Below are 22870 nucleotides of genomic sequence, written 5' to 3'. Positions count from 1 at the left end.
TAATGAACATTGGGGTACATGTGTCTGTTTCAATTCTGGTTTCCTCTGTGTGTATGCCCAGCAGTGGGATTGCTGGGTCATATGACAGTTTCTATCTCCAGTTTTTTAAGGACTCTCCACACTGTTCTCCATAGTGGCTGGCCTAGTTTGCATTCCCACCAACAGTGTAAGAGGGTTCCTTTCTCTCTGCACCCTCTCCAGCATTTATTGTTTGTAGACTTTTTGATAGTAGCCATTCTGACCAGTGTGAGATGGCACTTCATTGTGGTTTTGGTTTTCATTTCTTTGATAATGAGTGATGTTGAACATCTTTTCATGTGTTTGTTAGACATCTGTATGTCTTCTTTGAAGAAAGGTCTGTTTAGTTCTTTGGCCCATTTTTTGATTGGGTCATTTATTTTTCTGGAATTGAGCTGCATGAGCTGCTTGTATATTTTTGAGACTAATTCTTGTCAGTTGTTTCGTTTGCTATTGTTTTCTCCCATTCTGAAGGCTGTCTTTTCACCTTGCTTACAGTATCATTCGTTGTGCAAAAGCTTTTAAGTTTAATTAGGTCCCATTTATTTTTGCTTTTATTTCCATTACTCTGGGAGGTGGGTCATAGAGGATCCTCTATGATTTACATCAGAAAGTGTTTTGCCTATGCTTTCTTCTAGGAGTTTTATAGTTTCCGGTCTTTAATACATTTTGAGTTTATTTTTGTGTATGGTGTTAGAAAGTGTTCTAGTTTCATTCTTTTACAAGTGGTTGACCAGTTTTCTCAGCACCACTTGTTAAAGAGACTGTCTTTTCTCCATTGTATACTCTTGCCTCCTTTGTCAAAGATAAGGTGTCCATAGGTGCATGGGCTTATCTCTGGGCTTTCTATTTTGTTCCATTGACCTACATTTCTGTCTTGTGCCAGTACCATACTGTCTTGATGACTGTTGCTTTGTAGTACAGTCTGAAGTCAGGCAGGTGGATTCCTCCAGTTCCATTCTTCTTTCTCAAGATTGCTTTGGCTATTCGAGGTTTTTTGTATTTCCATACAAATTGTGAAATTATTTGTTCTAGTTCTCTGAAAAATACTGCTGGTAGCTTGAAAGGGATTGCACTGAATCTATAGATTGCTTTGGGTAGTATACTCATTTTCACTCTATTGATTCTTCTGATCCACAAACATGGTATATTTCTCCATCTATTTGTGTCATCTTTGATTTCTTTCATCAGTGTTTTATAGTTTTTATATATATATATATATATATATATATATATATATATGCCTTTTGTTTCTTAGGTAGGTTTACTCCTAAGTATTTTATTCTTTTCATTGCAATGGTGAATGGAATTGTTTCCTTAATTTCTCTTTCTGTTTTCTCATTGTTAGTGTATAGGAATGCAAGGGATTTCTGTGTGTTAATTTTATACCCTGCAACTTTACTATATTCTTTCATTAGCTCTAGTAACTTTCTGATGGAGTGTTTAGGGTTTTCTATGTAGAGGATCATGTCATCTGCAAACAGTGAGAGTTTTACTTCTTTTCTAATCTAGATTCCTTTTATTTCTTTTTCTTGTCTGACTGCTGTGGCTAAAACTTCCAAAACTATGTTGAATAGTAGTGGTGAGAGTGGGCACCTTTGTCTTGTTCCTGACTTTAAGGGAAATGAGAGGTTACTTTAAGAGCTCAATGAATAGCTATAAGAATACACACTCTATAAAATGCACAGTTATACATTCCCAGCCAGAAAGCATTTGCTTTGACATGGTATTTAAAATCCAGATAAAATAGAAATAGGCTTGAGAATCTTTTCACTAAAGTGGAAAGTCCAGATATTTTGAACATGTGATACAACAGCCTAAGGACTTTTCTGTTTCACAAGAACATTCAGATTCTAATTTGAAATAACTGAAGCTCCATGATGTTTGTGCAAACCTAGAAAAACTGCATTTACTGGACTCTCTGTATATGCTGAATGAAGATCAATAGTGCAACTTGTTAAGAATGAATATATCATGTAGTTCTAACCATCATGGAGTGTCAAAATCAAGGTGGTGTCATAATCAGGTGTACCCATTTTTTATTCACTCTTCCACTCTGCTCAATGCCTTCTTCTATACTATGAGTGCCCAAGTGGTAAGTATATTTCATCAGAAGAAGTGATTTATGAAAGAAGTTTACTCAACTGGAGTAATTTTTCTATAATGTAGAGTGAGGTTGAAAATTCAACTGATACTACAATCTGGATATTAAAAAAAAAAAAAAAACCCTTATAGATTATCTATATACTTCTACACAGGCCCTCACACACTATTTAGCAGGGAAAAATTAACTCAGCATCATTTACATTTATCATAACTTAAGTAATAATTAAGCTAAGTAATTAGACTTCCTAGGATTAGCATATTTTCTTGGATGGTGATCTTCTTTCCTCAGTTCTTCCCCTAAGGTGGTATCTCAGAACATGAATAGAGGAATGTTTGCTTCATTAGATCTCTAAAGAGTGAATTATTGGGAATCTTTTTTCATGGCATCTTCTGATGTTTTGTGTGATGCTCAGACATGCTCTCTGAGCTCAAGATTTGTATGTCAAGGTGCTTACTTGACATTTTATATGTAATAAGCATCACAATCTGAAATGTCCAAAAGATAACTCATGTTTTATTCCTTTGGGATGTTCCCCATTCATGTGAATGGTCCCATTATCACCTAGTTTCTCAAGACAAAACCCCAGGATTCATTTGCTTTCCTTTACCTCCCCCATCTAGTCTTTTCCATCCTACTGTTTTCCTCTATTTCTTTGCATTGATTGCTGAGGAAGGCTTTGTTATCTTTTCTTGCTATTCTTTGGACCTCTGCATTCAGATGCTTATATCTTTCCTTTTCTCCTTTGCTTTTTGCTTCTCTTCTTTTCACCTGACCTGCCTCTGAGAAACCTATATGCAGGTCAGGAAGCAACAGTTAGAACTGGACATGGAACAACAGACTGGTTCCAAATAGGAAAAGGAGTACGTTAAGGCTGTATATTGTCACCCTGTTTATTTAACTTATATGCAGAGTACATCATGAGAAATGCTGGGCTAGAAGAAGCACAAGCTGGAATCAAGATTGCCGGGAGAAATATCAATAACCTCAGATATGCAGATGACACCACCCTTATGGCAGAAAGTGAAGAGGAACTCAAAAGCCTCTTGATGAAGTGAAAATGGAGAGTGAAAAAGTTGGCTTAAAGCTAAACATTCAGAAAACGAAGATCATGGCATCTGGTCCTATCACTTCATGGGAAATAGATGGGGAAACAGTGGAAACAGTGTCAGACTTTATTTTTTTGGGCTCCAAAATCACTGCAGATGGTGACTGCAGCCATGAAGTTAAAAGACGCTTACTCCTTGGAAGAAAAGTTATGACCAACCTAGATAGCATATTCAAAAGCAGAGACATTACTTTGCCAACAGAGGTCCGTCTAGTCAAGGCTATGGTTTTTCCAGTGGTCATGTATGGATGGAAGAGTTGGACTGTGAAGAAAGCTGAGCACCGAAGAATTGATGCTTTTGAACTGTGGTGTTGGAGAAGACTCTTGAGAGTCCCTTGGACTGCAAAGAGATCCAACCAGTCCATTCTGAAAGAGATCAGCCCTGGGATTTCTTTGGAGGGAACGATGCTAAAGCTGAAACTCCAATACTTTGGCCACCTCACGCGAAGAGTTGACTCATTGGAAAAGACTCTGATGCTGGGAGGGATTGGGGGCAGGAGGAGAAGGGGACGACAGAGGATGAGATGGCTGGATGGCATCACTGACTCGATGGACATGGGTTTGGGTGTACTCCGGGAGTTGGCGATGGACAGGGAGGCCTGGCATGCTGCGATTCATGGGGTCACAAAGAGTCGGACATGACCTATGACTGAACTGAACCGAACTGAACCTCCCCCATCTAATCATCAGAAGAGCCTACCAGCTCTGCTGAAAATGTAGCTAGGATCTATCCTTTTCTTTCCATCATCTTTACCATTATTCTGGCCCAACCCTCATTATGTCTTGACTAGACTCCTAAACTAACTTTTGTATCATTTCCACTTTGTTCTACTCTTGGAAGCAGACTGATATTGAAAATGTCAATGGCTATCATTCATATGGATTGAAATCTTTTTTAGTAACATCAAAACTGAAGTTAAACTGTTCTACAAGCCAGTATGATCCAGTTTCTGCTACATCTCCAATGTTATCACTCTCACTCTCAGCCACAATGATCTCTTTTCTGTTCCTTGAGAAAGACAAACTCTTATGTGCCTTTGAGCCTCTTCAATTCACCATTCTGTGTGCTTAGGCTGTTAGCAAGCCAAAATGTCACATTATCAAAGTGGCTTCTGATCATAGTGTCAAGAGTGGTAAGAACTCAGTTCTCTGCTTTCTATCACATTACCATTTTTAACTTGTACTATATATATCACAATTTGCAATTATATCATTAATTAATTAATGTGCTTATTTATTTTACTAGTTTTTTGTCTGTCTCCCCCTTTGTTATAAGCTCCATATGATGGGGACCTTATCTATTATAGTGCCGTCACTATTGTATCTTTCTCACTTAATATTTACTGAGCAGAATGGAAGAAGAATCATACTATATGTTGTAGTTTAAAATTTAGTCAGTTATGCTTAAATATTATTTTTAAATTACAAAATGCCTTCCATAGTTGGGATAATGTAGCTTTAGTCACTTAAAACATCTATTGCTACTACTACTATATTGTCTTTAAACATTCCATAATAAAAAACAACCATGCCAACAGATACTTCAAACAAAAGCATGGTGCTTTGACTGGGCAGACATGATAAGAATTACTGGAGTGTTGGTCATATCTCCAGCTCTCACTTAGGATTCTGCCAGGAGTATGTTAGGAGCTAGTGATGATGAATTCCTTGAAGCCCCAGTCATTCAGATAGTTGATATAAGCTACATTCACTTGGAAGAAATGTATAGCTTCTATACATAAATCAGTAACTTCTATGGAAAGTGCACTTTGTCTGTAACCATGCAGATTTAAATTTTATGCCCAAAGTGCTGATAAAACAGATAGTCCAGATATTCTTTGCATTTCCTTGGTGCTGGGCCATGAAGCATGATATTGCATGAGACCAGGTTCATCCAGAATTTTCACTTGTCCTGAGATCTGAAAAGACCTAATGAAATTTAATTTGATTTGCTGGGAGCCCTATTGGCTCAACCATATTAAATTCATCTAAAAGCTTATCTCTGAAAACCTAAAAGAGTTGCTTTGACATTAATTTTTTCATCTTGTTTTGTATCATTGTGAATATCATGAATATCTCCAGAAATTACTCAAAATTGCACCTGTAGTTGTTGAAGCTTTACATTAGACACTTCAAACATGTGAACTTTCCTCAAATTTAAGCACAGAAAGAGAGTTCAAGAAAGTCTTCCTCACAGGAAGATTTCTTAGGAAATAAACTGAAGTTAAGCAATGGAGTGCTTGTCTTCTCTCTTATTAAAGATTCTCAGAATTAATTTTCAAAGACACTTCTCACCTTTACACCTTTTGCTGAACTTATTCAGGTCTGATTAATGTGTTAAATAACTCAAACCAGCTGATATTAGTGTGGAAACACATCCATTGGCCTTCGCTCCTACATTTATTGTGTGCTGTGTACTTTTGGTTAAGTTTTTTAACCTTTGTAAGCCTCTATTTTTCCCACTGTAAAAAAGGAATTCTAGCAATTGCTATGGTATATGATTTTCTAGAATTAACTGAAATAAAGCAAGTAAAAGCCTTAACTAGGGGCTTGGCACTGTGTGTCCAATATATGGTAACTACTATCATTAGCAATATCCATGGCTATCACCTTTAATTATTTAACTATTTGTGTCTAATATATATGTTTGGCTATAAATTTTTAATACATTTCTGCAGAAAGTTTGTTGTGTCTTCAATAGTTAAGTGACAAAATTACTCCATTTTACTCAAATTTTTCCTATTTTTATTACTTATTTTGTGCTGCTGCTGCTGCTGCTAAGTCGCTTCAGTTGTGTCCGACTCTGTGCGGTCCCATAGACGGCAGCCCACCAGGCTCCCCTGTCCCTGGGATTCTCCAGGCAAGAACACTGGAGTGGGTTGCCATTTCCTTCTCCAATGCAGGAAAGTGAAAAGTGAAAGGGAAGTCGCTCAGTCATGTCCGACTCTTAGCAACCTCATGGACTGCAGCCTACCAGGCTCCTCCATCCATGGGATTTTCCAGGCCAGAGTACTGGAGTGGGGTGCCGTTGCTTATCTCTTAAATAGGTAAAATGTAAGGATATAGACATTATATGTTTTGACTGTTTTTTATGTTGAGCCTAATTTTTAAGATGACTCTCACCATGCTTCAACTGAGTACAGTTGTGTAACAGGGGCCATTCTTCCCTTTGGTTCAGGTTTCAGCCTTAAAAATACAAAATGCCTCTGCCTATAGTGAGAAGGAACTTAGGCCTTTTTTTTCCCCCCACCTAGGGGAGTATTAAAGAGTCTTCTTTCAACCCTATGTCCATCTCCTTACTAACTCCTAAGCAAAGGAGAGCCAGCAATGGAATTTGTTAGAGCCTATGACAGTCACTAGGCTTTCCAATTGAGAAGTGTTACTGCATCTTGTGTGGGTGCTTAGTCGCTCAGTCGTGTCAGACTCTTTGCAACCCCATGGACTGTAGCCCACCAGGCTCTTATGTCCATGCGGATTCTCTAAGCAAGAATACTAGAGCGGGTTGCCATGCCCTCTTCCAGGGGATCTTCTCAACCCAGGGATCAATCGAACCAGGTCTCCCACATTGCAGGCAGATTCTTTACCATCTGTGCCACCAGGGAATCCCAACTAAGGACAAAAGCAACCATATGGAAGCCTTTCTTACCCTTTGTTTTGTTGTTTGCTAAGAAGATTTAGACCTTATTTTGTGCCGTTTATCTTACTTTTTAATCTCCCTGATGGGAAGCAGCCATAAAAGTATTTCTGGTACAGAGAGGCAAGGTCACACACACACAGGCCCTCCCTGTTTCTGTCTCTTGCCTGTGGATGCGTGAAGTGAAAGTGAAGTCGCTCAGTCGTGTCCAACTCTTTTCGACCCCATGGACTGTAGCCTATCAGGCTCCTCCATCCATGGGATTTTCCAGGCAAGAGTGCTGGAGTAGATCGCCATTTCCTTCGCCAGGGGATCTTCCCGACCCAGGAATCGAACCCTGGTCTCCCGCATTGCAGGCAGACGCTTCACCGTCTGAGCCACCAGGGAAGCCCCATGGGTATCCCCAATTCCATAAGACTGATTCAGGAAGGGGATCTGGAGTCTGTTTCAAGATTCAAATGTTCTAAACGCAGTGGGTAGGGAGTGGGAAGCTTCTGTGTCTGACTTATCAGAGAAGCCTTGCTTTGAGAAAGTTGTAGCTTGCCTAGGAGTTAAGGCTTTAATTTGGCTATCACTTCTTATGTATAGCATGGCTTCAAAGGATACCCACAACAAGAGACAAGGTGAATGAAAGCTTTAAATTATCTGCAATCCATAACATTATGCTTTTTCTTTCAGAACAAGTCCAAGAATGTTTTCATACCTACAACAAAAAGAGTTATTAAAAAAAAAAAGACAGTCTATTTGCATTCACAGATTTTCATTGAATATTTTTATTTTTCACCATGTATTATTCTCCTTAAGTTCAACCTAGAAAGGTTTATCAGTACAAAAATTTATTTTAAAAAAGACTCCTAACAGTGAAATAAACACTAGTTCTAAATATAACCTTCATGCTCTGCACAAAAAGGCACCCATAATCCCCTCAAGAACCGAGCCATGAAATCTGACCACTGTTTAATGTCAGTGAGACTTGCAGGCTCTATTTATATAAATTGGCAGACACTTATATAGTTTCTACATTTCTAAATGCGATGGCATGCCTCACTTATGTGCTAAAACTTCACAATCTCAAGAGTAAAAAGAAAATCAATTTTACTTTCAAAATCAAATTTGAAGACCATAAGAAACTACAATAACAAAATAACAATAACCAAATAGTCTGACTTGTTCCCAGAGCTGTTAGTGACATACTACTAAAAAAGCTAATTTTTAATATGAATTGCTGGAGAACAAATTACCACTTATATGAAATTCAACAGTAAAGTGCCTAAGAGCAAAGGCACAGGCTCTGGAGTGAAACAGAATTGGGTTTAAGTCCTTAGTTGGGTGAAGTCAAATGGGTTATACAATTATTATAGACCTAAATTTCTATAGACCTATAGGAAAGAGGTGAAAATTCTTTCCTTATAGGGTTATGAAAAGTATCAGTGAAAAAGTTGTCAAGCCCATAGAACAGTGCCTGACAGGAGAGCTAAAAAACAGTAGTGATCTGTTAGATTAAGTACCTGGTTAGAAGGTACTAATCAATAAATACACTCACAACAAAAAAATGAGACAATATAAGAAAATTTATTTCCATTTTAATATGTATTTCACAGCTGCCTACAATATATTTTAAAAATATTTTCATTTTTATAAAAGAAGACAGTAATAATTTAACTAGGTATTTATTAGATCATATAGGATAATAAAAGGAATTAACAATCTAATTTACTCCCCAAGTTCTGTGTCTTTTCTTCCTCTCCCTTTTTCTTCCTCTGACTTACCTTCTGCTGGATTAATCTTTCCAAAGAACAACTATCATCTTTCTAGTCTCTTGTTCAAAATTCTTCACAGATTCCCAATTGCCCACTGAATAAAGTCCAAACTTACCTTGCTTTTCAATACTCTCCACAAATTTGGTCCTAACTCATCCTTCAGACATTATCCCTTACCCTTTTCCTTTATAAATCTTATGCTTCAGCCAAACTGAACTAGATTTTAAACTCCTCAAAGTCAGAGGAGTATTTGTCTTCATTTATTTGTCTTTGCAACCTTATTGTCTACTACACTACAATGATCCGTGTCCTTCCCAGCCAATACCAATATGAGGAGTTTATAGGTTTGCTGATTTTGTCCTTGCCACTTTCAAAATTTGTATTGTCATCTGTCATCATTTTCAATGCTGTTTTAGTCTTCTGAAATGTTAATGATTCCCAAATAACTCTAGTGCACACCATTTCAACAGCAACATCAAATAGCTAATAATAATAATAACACATTCCCAGAGAAAACATTCTGATATCACTCTGTTGATGCCTTCTTCATTTAAGACTTAACCCATGCCTTCCCTGAAAATACAGCTATCATAGACACTAAAATCTTTCGCTTAGCTTACTATGGCAGAATAGATGTTGAGATATTATTTTTTGAATAAAGGAATGAGTTAAAGGCCTCAATGAAGTACACAATATAGGCTTTCTATTTTTTTTCCACTCATCTGTAGTATATCACTATTACAAAGAAAAAATTTGTTCTAAAGGCCATAATATTTTCCACTTAGTATATTTTTAAAAAGTAATGGCTTCTTACAAGAAATGGTATGCCTATTATTGCCCTCTTTTTTTTTTTTCTTTAAAACATTGAGAGCTACAATTTTCTCTTATTTAAGTACTTACATTGTTAGTGTGTGTGTTAGTCACTCAGTTGTGTCCAACTCTTTGTGACCCCATGGACTGCAGGCCACCAGGCTCCTCTGTCCATGGAATTCTCCATGCAAAAATACTGGAGTGGGTTGTAAGTGGCAACTGATAAATATTACTTAGAATTGCATACATGTAGAGCACTTTGTTCGGAGAAGGCAATGGCACCCCACTCCAATACTCCTGCCTGGAAAATCCCATGGACGGAGGAGCCTGGAAGGCTGCAGTCCATGGGGTCACTGAGCGTCGGACACGACTGAGCAACTTTACTTTCACTTTTCACTTTCATGCATTGGAGAAGGAAATGGCAACCCACTCCAGTGTTTTTGCCTGGAGAATCCCAGGGACGGGGGAGCCCGGTGGGCTGCCGTCTATGGGGTCACACAGAGTCGGACACGACTGAAGTGACTTAGCAGCAGCAGCAGCAGCAGCAGAGCACTTTGTTAGATACTATAACAAATGGTTAAAGCAATAGTTCTAAAAACGTATTCACACTTGCTACCTATGCTCCCTTAGTTCCTTTCTCTTCTTTACCCAATTGGACCTTGCTCCTAATCACCCTGTTAAAATCACTCTTGTCAAGGTCAATCACCTCCCACTCACAAAATCTAATCCTTGTATTTCTCTTCTTAGCTCAGCAGCATTGCCATAACATAAAAAGGGGTCTCTTGATTTCCCCTGTGCCCTCTACACACTTCTCCAGACATTTCCTCAATTCTTCTCCAGCTCAGTAACAAATCACTGCCCATTTATTCAAGCCCAAAACTTAGAACTAATCCTTTTTTTTCCTTCCTTCACTTCCTGCATTTAAGCCAACAGAACTAAGTTCTGTTAATGCTTCCTACAAAATGCATCCTATTTCCTCGCATCTCCACTGCAACCATATTAAAGATAGATTTACTTAAAACTATTGAACTACTACTACTACTACTGTGTTGTGTTCAGTCATGTCTGACTTTTTGCAAGCCCATGAACTGTAGCCCAGCCGGCTCCTCTGTCCATGGGATTTCCCAGGCAAAAATACTGGAGTGGGTTGCCATTTCCTTCTGCAGGGGATTTTTCTGACCCAGGGATGGAACCCTCATCTCTTGCATCTCCTGAATTGGCAGGTGGATTCTTTACCACTAGCACCACCTGAGAAGCCCACTACTACTACAATATCCCCCTAATTGGTCTCCTGCCTACATACGTATCTTGACCATCTATTATTCATTTAAAGGTAATCAGAACTTCTCACTTCCCTTCTTTTAAGTCTTCTACCAATTTTTTATTGGATGTAGAGTAGAACCCCAAATGTTTACCATGGCCTGTGTAGAAGGCCTTCATGAGGTTCCCTCCAATACCAGAAATCTCTCTTAGCTCTTCTCCTACTAACATGTTCCTTAAATAAACCAATCTCCTTCACAGTATAAACTTTTGTATCATTTCCATCTCTGTTTGGATATACCTTCCTCTGAGTGTGTACATTATTTAGGTTTCAGTTCAAACATCACCTTCTCAAAAAAGCTTCCCTTGTCATGCAATCTAGAGAGAATTCTTATTTCATTGGTTTCATAACATTTACTACAGCAATGAAATGAGTCATAATCTTGATCATTTATTTTCTTCCTTCTTTATGTATTGTCTTCTTATTTGTCTAAATTAGATGTTATCTGAGATCCAGGAATTGTCCTCTTGTAAACTGGTCTAGACCAGTGGTTGACAAACTATTACTTCAAAGCCAACCCAACCCACCACCTTTTTTACAAACAAAGTTTAACTGAAACACAACAATACCCATTCATTTAAGAACTGTTTGTGGCTGCTTTCACACTATAAGGACAGAGTCAAGTAGTTACAACAGAGACTATAGGGCTCTCAAGTCAAAAATATTTACTATGTGACCATTTACAGAAAAAAATTTGCCATTCATATGCTAGACTTATGGGAAGCCAAGGTAATTGAATCTGTTTAGAAAAATAGCTATATAGTCAAGGAGGAAACACATTTTGAGCATAAATAGCAGTAGACTATCAAAGAAGCAGAGAAATCATCCAGAGACAGAATACATAGAATTTGATGACTTCCTGGGTATAAGGAATAAAGAAAGAAAATGAAATGACTCCAGGGTTTTAAGTCTTGGTACTTAGAGAATATTAGTACCATTGGTGAAAACTGGGGTATAAGGAGAAGGATGTGATTGGGAAAAGGACAACAAACATGATACTGGACATGCTAAGCTCAAAGTCCCAGTAATACATTGTTGCAGAAATGGCTAGTGGACAGTCAATGATCTAAAGCTCAGAAGAGTGACTGAAGATAGAAATTGTACCTGAGATCCAGACATGCCCCAGTAATAATAATATAAAAAATTGCATATGTAGATAAAGATTTAGGAAAAGAATTTTTTAAACAAAAAGGTATTCAAGGATAGAACTTTAAGAATACATGTATTTTAAGGACAAGAAAAGAAGAGCCAAGAGAAAAAATAGTCATCTAAGAAGAAAAATTATAATAGCTTCTAGAAGAAATAGTTTTTCAGTCTTAACTGTTGGAAAAAAATTCTTAAATGTAAAAGAAAAAGGAAAAAATGGAGAAAATTTTTCATATTTATAACAAATTTGGTAGTGGTAAGCACCATGTTCCTTCTAGTTGCGGTTCTGTTATTCTTAATTTGCATCTTCCACTTTGTGAGCTGAAATTGCTGTTCCAGTTTCTGCCATCATGTCCCATTCCAGCTGGCAAAAAGGAGGAAGGGGGGTAGACATGATCCTTCCCTCTTTCTCTTTATGGACACTCCCCAGATGTTGCGTACATCAATACTGCTCACATCTCACTAGCCAGAAAGCAGATATAAGATGCTGGAACTTATTATATCAATGACAATGTGCCCAAATAAAATATGTGGATTTACTCTCAACTTAAAAAGGAAAGACAATAGTGAGGATAGCTGGCAGCTCTGTCAAACACTGCCCCAACTAAAAAACAACAACAAAGCCATGGGATATGAGAAAAATAACAAAGAATACAAATGGCCATTAATAATAATCAAAGAAATGGAAATCATAACAATACACTAGACAATTCCACATCATTGACAATTAAAAAATGCTAACACAGTATTTTCAGGTAAATAGGCCTCACCTCCTATCCCTAGACTTCAGTCTTATGCAGACCAAATCACTGTCACACATAGACTAGTACAATTGCCTCACAACATTCTCCTTATTTCTGTTATTGCCATTTCTAGTCAATCTTCCAAACTGCTCTCAAGAAAACCAAACCAAAACCATTTTGGTCTTTAAGAAAACCAAAATCTTAATAAGCTTATTTTTTCCCATTTTGAGAGAGTGCTAGTGCTCAGTGGTATCTGACTCTTTGGACTCCATGGAATGTAGCCTGCCAGGCTCCTCTGTCCATGGGATTTTCCAGGCAAGAATACTGGAGTCGGTTGCCATTTCTTTCTCCAGAGGATCTTCCAGACCCAGGAATCGAGCATGCATCTCTTGTGTCTTCTGCATTGGCAGGCAGATTTTTGAAGACTGCACCACCTGGGAAGCCCAGCTTTTTTCCACAAGGGAAAAATAATCCAGGATTCTGACATGGTACAAGACCTGTGGATCTTGACCTTTATCCTACATACCAGCCATTAAGAACTGCTGACCATTCCCCTAATGCACCTGAATAATTCACACATCTTCTGATTCTGCTCACTTAGCCTGGAATGTTTTCCTGAGCCTCTCTGACAAATGCCTACTTATCTTTGAATTCAGCTCAAAAATAACTTCTATAGTTTCTGACCTCTCTTTTTACCACATATAGAATTGATTTCCTCAGATATGCCCCTTCTGCACCTTGTATATGTTTGTATTACTTTATCATGCATTTTTTTTTTTTTTGGTTTTGTCTACTTCACTTTTTAAGAAATTAACCTTTTTGAAACAGGATTGCACCATCTCTTTTTTAGATTGCCTTTAAGTATTTTAGTGCTTGCCACAAAATAACCCCTCGCTAAATGTTACTGGTAAGAACGAGGACTCATCTAATAACAATGTCTCCTTAGATCCTGGATTAGAATAAAAAGGATCAATCTTACCTGAGGGTTCATGGGAAATGTTATGACACATAAGATGGCCCCATGACTTGACACTTGAACACTGTCCTGGCCTAACCTTTTCATGGAAAAAGGAAAAACCAAAAACACAACACCTTTCCTTCTTTAGGTTTTTAGAGATCCATTATTACAGTGTCTTTCAGTCTATTCTCAAATTAAAACCCTTCCCTATTTTCATCTGAGGTAGCATATTCAAAAGAATTAAGAGAGGTTCCAGGTGTTTATATGCCAGGAATCTGGTCTTCTCTTTTGAGTTCAAAATAGACCATGCACAGACTCCTACATGATCCAGGCTATATATCAATTATAAAAAGAGCCTACATTAATTTTCCATTGATTACCTTTACTAATCTGTAGTCTTTAGGGGAGGTAACATGAGAAAGTTAAAATTGAATAAACAGTAATATTCTCAAACCTAAGGAGATATTTTTTAATAACAATTAAATTAAAATAGGAGAGCCATTGGGCAATAATCTGACTGGCCATATTTATTTCCTGAGGAGGTAATGTCAGATGTTTAGTAGAGAATCTGGGATGAGGAAGGTTTAGAAGCCCTCAGAATTATTCTGCAACTCTTAGTTTTCTCTAATTTTATTTGTGTATGCAACTTCCACATGATTGATATCAAGCCTTTGTTTCATTAGGCCTCTGGAACCCCATAACTTGTTAATGTTTCTCAATAGACTGAAGAATGATTAATGAATTTGTGTGGCAAGGCAGGGGGTAAGAAGGAAGGCATGTCAAGAACAAATGACTAAGATCTCCAGCAGTTTTTCCAACAAGCAAATTCAATTAAAGGAATTCTTTTATACTTTATTATCTCGTTGTTCATCTGTTCACTTCTTTAAAAGCAATATATTGCTTCTTCATGAAGTCATTAGTTTTTCCTAAATTAAAAAAATGTGTTTTTCTGTATATTTTGAGATCATAGTTTTCTTATGGGTGACCTGTAAGCATCACCTAAGATTATAAATGAACAAAAGATTATCCCTCAGAATAAAAGCATGATATGAACATTTGTTTTTATGTTTGTCAATATTTGTTCTGGCCTAAGGCATCACTTCATGGGAAATAGATGGGGAAACAGTGGAAACAGTGTCAGACTTTATTTTTGGGGGCTCCAAAATCACTGCAGATGGTGATTGCAGCCACGAAATTAAAAGATGCTTACTCCTTGTAAGGAAAGTTATGACCAACCTAGATAGTATATTGAAAAGCTGAGAGATTACTTTGCCAACAAAGGTCCATCTAGTCAAGGCTATGGTTTTTCCAGTGGTCATGTATGGATGTGAGAATTGGACCGTGAAGAAAGCTGAGACCGAAGAATTGATGCTTTTGAACTGTGGAGTCGGAGAAGACTCTTGAGAGTCCCTTGGACTGCAAGGAGATCCAACCAGTCCATTCTGAAGGAGATCAGTCCTGGGTGTTCATTGGAAGGACTGATGTTGAAGCTGAAACTCCAATACTTTGGCCACCTCATGCAAAGAGTTGACTAATTGGAAAAGACTCTGATGCTGGGAGGGATTGGAGGCAGGAGGAGAAGGGGACGACAGAGGATGAGATGGCTGGATGGCATCACTGATTCGAAGGACATGAGTTTGAGTGAACTCTGGGAGTTGGTGATTGACAGGGCACCTGGGGTGCTGTGATTCATGGGGTCGCAAGGAGTCTGACATGACTGAGCGACTGAGCTGAACTGAACTGAACTGAAGGCATTTCAAGTGTCTAGTCAGAGACCATTTCTATTCTCTTGTTCTTTGTTTCTTCCTTTAAATATTACCCAACTACAGTTGAAAGAGAAGCATCTTTCTTCTCCAGTTGCAAAATTATATAAGGTAAGTCGGGAGCTCCTGGAGGGCAAGTTCTTTACTTTGTGGCAAGCACTGATTTAAGACTGAAAACAAAAGAGAGAAAGGTATAATAGGGTGTAGAGGAGGAGAGAGAGAGGGTAGGAAAAAGAGGATAGGCACACAGATCCTGAAACATGCAAATCCATGGTTCCAGTCATTCCCAGTGGCTATTTCACTCTAGCCTTCTTTATAGTTTTATAACTTGAATGAATATTTCACTTGAACTCCCTTCCATATGAAACTGCTTTGAATTTGGTTTCCACTCCTTGCAGTTGAGATAGCACTAACAAGTGCTATTCAAATTTTAATTATAATAATAAAATTAAAAAATTTTGTTTTATTCTCAGGAATAATTCAATCGATAAATGCAAAAATATTAATTCAGAAATGAACAAGAATGCCCTTGATTTTGTGAATTCAGAATATGCCAGCTTACCTCTGTCTACTGCTGAAGAGAATGATTATAGAGGAAACAAATCAGGGGTTGGGGCTGGGAGGACTACCTTGCCTCCACAATGTTGAAAGCTGCTGAAAGTGTTAACATTTCTCATGTCCTTACTTAAATGCAAAGCTTGCAAAATGTCTAACTCCTGTTATTCTGCTTTCTTATAGGATCTGGCACACAACTATACATACAGAAACTGTGGGGAGGATATTCACGCTTTTGTCTAATTAATGCACAGCTTTACTGGACTTCTGTCCAATCCCTGACAATGCCAACAATGATAAGGGACCATTACAGTCTAATGAGCTTGGAAAAATCGGAAGCCCAAGTCGCCTGTAGAATGTTAAAGCTAATCTACTTGTGTGGAGGAGAAAATGTCTTAAGACATTAATTCTATTCATTAAAAATGTCTTCGTGAATTAGTAAAGAAATGTTCTTATCACTTGATAGCTCTATTATGTAAGTGTATTTTTCATTTTTTTTAGGCTGCAAGCTGTGTTGACTAAACGCAGCAGGAAGGAACAAATAAATTAATTCTTCTTTTCATCAAAAAGCAAAACTGAGTGTGCCTAAATCAAGCTTTTTGTCTTAGTAAGAGGTTCCTGAAGGATGTGCTATGTTTGATATTAGCAACTTGATGTAAAACTTAAGTGTATACATTTTTGTGCAATGTAAACATAGGTTAGTTACTGATGTTCATGCTGGGTAGTATTAATTTATATTTCATTAATACTTAAGCCATTACTCATAACTGGAAAATTATATAGAGGATATGGAATAAATGGGCTTCCCAGGTGGCTCAGGAGTAAAGAATCTGCCTGCTAATTCAGGAGACACAAGAGATGTGGGTTCAATCCCTGGGTCAAGAAGATCCCTTGGAGAAGGGATGGAAATGAACTCCAGTATTCTGGACCAGTGGACCAAGGAGTCTGGCAGGATACAGTCCACAGGGCTGCAAAGGGTCAGACATGACTGAGCTACTGAGCACACAGTAATTCCCTAATTATTCTTCCTTATCCTTGACACTGTAACTTGTATTGTTGTATTCTCTATCTCTACCCCCGTAGAGAAAAGGCTTTAATGAAAGACTTCTTGTAAAATACTTTTCTACAGAATGGACTCATGCAATAAGTACGATAGCGTGCTACTATGAGGTACTCAGTAGTAAGTCTTCTCGAATAGATCAGTACCACTACTGCACAGTACCACTACTATGCTGAATACTGTTACAAAGAAACCCCTGTTTACTTCCAGAAAATGAATTACATTTAAGTTGAAGAAAAAGGCTTTCTTGAAAATGACTTCAAGTAAGACATTGTAAATTCACCATGACTTCTGCATCCTTCTGAGAGATTTTCCTCAGAAATTGACATGCAGCAAATCATCAGCGTCTATGTATAGCTCCCATTACTATACAAATTAGCAATTTTGTTCATCAGTGAAAACTCAATAAAACACATCTTGGATATTTGTTAAAAGTTTTTTTTTTTTTTTCTTTCTGAATCATTTCCCCTGAGCCAGTTTCTATTGATAGAATCTATCTACTCACATTAATGACAGGAAGAAATGATTAAGTTGTCACTAGTGATTGGATGATCCATGAAATAAAGGACACTAAGTGAGGCAGATGAAACCCAGGCTATCCTCCCCATGTCTGCTGGAATAGAATTAAGAAATAATCTCCGAAATATTACCACTTCTCATTTCTCAAATTTATGTGGATGAAAATGATAATAACCCATAACTCATATTTTGCAGGATATTTAAGAGACATTTTTTTACCCCTAATAACATCCCCTGGGGAACAGCCTACTATACTTTTAGGATGTGCCTGAGATAAGGATAAATCTATGTAATTGTAATTAGGGTAAGATCTTAGTAACTGGTAAATGTTACTATGTCTAACTGTAAAATGGGAATTGTTAGTGGATAAAAAGGAAAGAGCTATTTTGCACCCAATTCATTCATTTAACACATATTTAGTGAGGACCTTCCATAAATCAGAAGTTGTTCAAGTAATTGAGAAAATAAAAATGATTAAAATATAATCATTCTCCTCAAAGTAATCCCACTCTAGATAAAGATGAATTTGAAAATTGATGCTTAACATATACCACTATTAGGCTATGAAAGTGAAAAGAAGATCATAGGAAAAGGTTAGCAAATGTGAGCAAAGAGGGCTAAGAAAAGCTTTCAGGAGAATGTCATGCTTGATCTGAACCTTGAGCTATCTAGGAGACTAAGTGTAAAGGAGTCTCCTGAAACTACAGCAAAGTATGGCTGCTGATATGGACATAATTCCAGGAAAGATCAGAAACAGCAAACTCAAACACCGGTGGGATGTGGCCTGTAGAGTAGTTTACCTGGAGAGAAGGGTAAGAAACAAGGACTATTGTCTAAGGCAAAGCTAGAGAGAGGGTTGCTAGGGCCATAAAAGTCCTCAAATGTTTCCAGGAGAAATTTGAATTCTATTCTAAAGATCTGTAAGGGGACACTAAAAATGTTCAAACACAGCTAGATTTATATTTTGGAAAGATACTTAATACTCTGGCATTAAGAGTGGAGCAAGATTGCAGGCAGAAAACCAGTTAGCAAGAGAAAGAGAAGGAAGGAAAGATGCCCTTTCATCTCTGTTAGAAAATTGGAAAGATAGCTGTGCTTCTGCCTGGAAATGAAACACAAAGAATTTTCTTCCTTTGAAAGGTGAATAGTGAAGGAAAGGCCAAGTTCAATTGGATATTCTAGTTTCAAAGTCATGTACAACACAGAAATAGGGAACAGGAGCTCAGAAAAAATATCAATTAGAAATAGATTTGGAGAAGGAAATGGCAACCCACTCCAGTGTTCTTGCCTGGAGAATCCCAGGGACGGGGGAGCCTGGTGGGCTGCCGTCTATGGGATCGCACAGAGTCGGACACGACTGAAGTGACTTAGCAGCAGCAGTAGCAGCAGAAATAGATTTTGGGCATCATGATGCTATGGGTATAAGTTTCCTTGGTCCTTATAACCTCCCCCTTAAGAGGACAATGCTGCACTGGATTCTCTGTTATAGGTTTGCCCACTTTTGGTGATCATATGGGTCTTTTGATATATTCATTAAGTAAATTTTTAAAAGAAATGATATTCCCAAGTCTTTTCCCACACTGAGTGGATCAGAATCTTCAAAGAAAGGCCTAGAGACCTGTTTGTCTTATTTTGTTTAAAAAAAAAAAATACTTTTAGACAATTCTTATCAGCATGGAATTGTGGAATCTGCTGGTCTAATAGCAACATTTGTTAAGCATTTATTATGTGTTAGGAACTCTAAGCTTTATGCTCATACAGTTTCTATATCTTACAACAACATAATAAAATAGATATCTTCTCCCCAATTCCAACATGATGAAACTAACATTCATGGTCTTGTTCAAGGTCTCAAAACTAATGAGTGGAAATAGCATCTCCTACTGATTCCAGTTTCTGCACTCTTTACTTTAAAATATATCTTGCCCTACATTGTGTTGAAGGATGCCTAGCATGACACTTAAAATGTATTTTCTTAGTAAATTACCTATTATATTACAGAGAAAATTATAGAGAAAAATGAAAAAGTGTCAATAACATTATCTTTGATGTTGAAGTTCCCAAATGTATCTTTTTTCCCATTGCTCTGCTAAGCAGCAACTTTACTCTCAAGTGCTGAGCTTCACACCTTTTATTTTCTCCACTACTTTCCTCTTTTCCTCCTCATCTATTTCCTCTTTGTTCTCTTGACAAAAGCTAGAAACAAATATCCACTGAATTCTGGTCTACTTTAAGCCAAGATGATTGAACAATTGGGATAATAAGAAGATCCTTTACCAAAATGGAGATGAAAAGAGAGAAACAGTACTGAATCTAATATAAATAGAATAGAAAACACAAAATATCTCATTAAGATATATTTCAATGTTAGACACATTTTTGTTCCACTAGTCTTCTGTTCAGCAAGTGCAAACACATTTTCTTCACTACAGGTGTTCTAGTAACATTTAGACTCTTCTGAAAATTAATAATCCTAAGGCCTTCGTTCAAAATCATGTGCCATTTAGGTTACTGTGGTCCTAACTATTGCAAAGATTAAGTCATGTTTTTAGCTTGCTCTTCTTCCTGAGGTTTATAATATAGCAAGCATTTCTGAGTATGACCATCTATCAACCAATACCTACTGAATGCCCACAGAATGTAGCATTATACAGAGTGCAAGAGTGGTATGTTAAAAAAAACTACAGATAATATCTGACAGGTTTCAAAATAGACAAGATAGAACACATACAAGCAGCATTCTGGAAGCATAGAGAAGGTTCAAGAAGCCGGTAGAGATAAAGCTAAATAAGCATTTTTAGGTTCACAGATAGACAAAATGTCAGACAAGTGGCATCATAAACAGGCAACACCCAAGGCCAAGCAAGGAGTTCTATGCAACAAACTATAAAGCCCATTAGTGGAATATCTTGCATTGCAAGACAATAAGGAAGTACTGAAATAATAATGAAAATGGCAAAAGATCACAAAAGTCAACCTGAACATGTTCCCACCAGTTAAATCTGCAACAATCTGAACATCTGAATAATGACCATAACAAGTTATAGCCCATAACTAAAATAAGAATACATGAATACATATTGTTATCTGCCAATCAAAAAATCAATTAACCAATAAGAAAGAAATGTTCTTTCTTACAGAAGAACATTTTAATAGCCATTAAATATAGAAGGAATGACAGAATTAGATAATCATCATTTGGTAACTACCAGCAAAATAACTGAGTCAAGGAAAACTCATCAATGGATGAGCTAAAACCAGAGGGTGAAAGTTTAATGAGGAATAAGATTTTTATATAGCCTCAAAGTGTCCCACCACAAGATACTTTTGTTTGTCATTTTCATTAATACATTTTTTAACTGAAGTATAGTTATCAGTATTGTATCAGATGTACAGAAATACAGTATTTCAGATGTACAATGTAATAATTCTGACCTTTTTATAGATTATATTCCATAACAAAGTTATTATAAAATATTGACAATATTCCCTGTGTTATGTATTACATCCTTGTAACTTATTTATTTTATACCTAGTAATTTATATCTTTTAATTAATTTCTTTCATCTATTTTGCCCTTTCTCCCACCCCTTTCCCTTCTGGCAACCACTGGTTTGTTCTCTGTATTTTTTTTTTTTATATGTTTCTGTTTTGTTATATTTGTTCACTTGTTTTATCTTTTCACTCCACATGTAAGTGAAAACATATGGTATTTCTTTTCACTGTCTGACTTATTTCACTAAGCTTAATGCCTTACAGGTCCATGAATATTGTTTCAAATGGCAAAATTTCATTCTTTTTATGAATTTGCAAGTTCCATTGTGAGTATGTGTGTATATATACTCATACTCATATATATATATACACACTCATATATATATATATATAGAGAGAGAGAGAGAGAGCACATTTTTATCATTCATCTGGTGACGAACACTTATATTGCTTCTATATCTTGGCTATTATAAATAACGCTGCTATGAACACTTGGATGCACATATATTTTTGAAAAGTGCTTTCATTTCTTTGGATAAATACACAGGAATGGATTGTTGTATCATATGTTAGTTCTGTCATTGTCCCACTCAAGATGGCTTCTTCCAACAACACAAGAGATGACTAGACACATGGACATCAAAGACAGTCAACACCAAAATCAGATTGATTATACTCTTTGCAGCTGAAGATGGAGAAGCTCTATAAAGTCAGCAAAAAAAAAAAGAAAAGAAAAGACCAGAAGTTGACTGTGGCTCAGATCATTAATTCCTTATTGCAAAATTCAGAATTCAATTGAAGAAAGTAGGGAAAACCACTAGACCATTCAGATATGACCTAAATCAAATCCCTTACAATTACAGTGGAAGTGACCAATAGATTCAAGGGATTAGATCTGAGAGACAGAGTGCCTGAAGAACTATGGATGGGGGATCATAACACTGTATAGGAGGTGGTGACCCAAACAATCCCCAAGAAAAAGAAATGCAAAAAAGGCAAAATGCTTGTCTGAGGAGGGCTTACAAGTAACCGAGAAAAGAAGAGAAGTGAAAGGCAAAGGAGAAAAGGAAAGATATACCTGTCTGAATGGAGAGTTCCAAAGAACAGCAAGGAGAGATGAGAAAGCCTTCCTAAGTGATCAATGCAAAGAAATAGAGGAAAATAATAGAATGGAAGAGATCTCTTCAAGAAAATCAGCGATACCAAGGGAACATTTCATGCAAAAATGGGCTCGATAAAGGACAGAAATGGTATGGACGTAACAGAAGCAGAAGATATTAAGAAGAGGTGGTAGTTTGATAGGGATTGCATTGAATCTATAAATTGCTTTGGGTAGTATACTCATTTTCACTATATTGATTCTTCCAATCCATGAACATGGTATATTTCTCCATCTATTAGTGTCCTCTTTGATTTCTTTCACCAGTGTTTTATAGTTTTCTATATATAGGTCTTTGGTTTCTTTAGGTAGATATATTCCTAAGTATTTTATTTTTTCCGTTGCAATGGTGAATGGAATTGTTTCCTGAATTTCTCTTTCAGTTTTCTCATTATTAGTGTATAGGAATGGAAGGGATTTCTGTGTGTTGATTTTATATCCTGCAACTTTACTATAATCATTGATTAGTTCTAGTAATTTTCTGGTGGAGTCTTTAGGGTTTTCTATGTAAAGGATCATGTCATCTGCAAACAGTGAGAGTTTTACTTCTTCTTTTCCAATTTGGATTCCTTTTATTTCTTTTTCTGCTCTGATTGCTGTGGCCAAAACTTCCAAAACTATGTTGAATAGTAGTGGTGAAAGTGGGCACCCTTGTCTTGTTCCTGACTTTAGAGGAAATGCTTTCAATTTTTCACCATTGAGGATAATGTTTGCTGT

The sequence above is a fragment of the Bos mutus genome, chromosome 4 (genome assembly GCF_027580195.1).
Source record: "Bos mutus isolate GX-2022 chromosome 4, NWIPB_WYAK_1.1, whole genome shotgun sequence".
NCBI lineage: Eukaryota > Metazoa > Chordata > Mammalia > Artiodactyla > Bovidae > Bos > Bos mutus.
Note: the sequence above shows the minus strand (reverse complement) of the source record.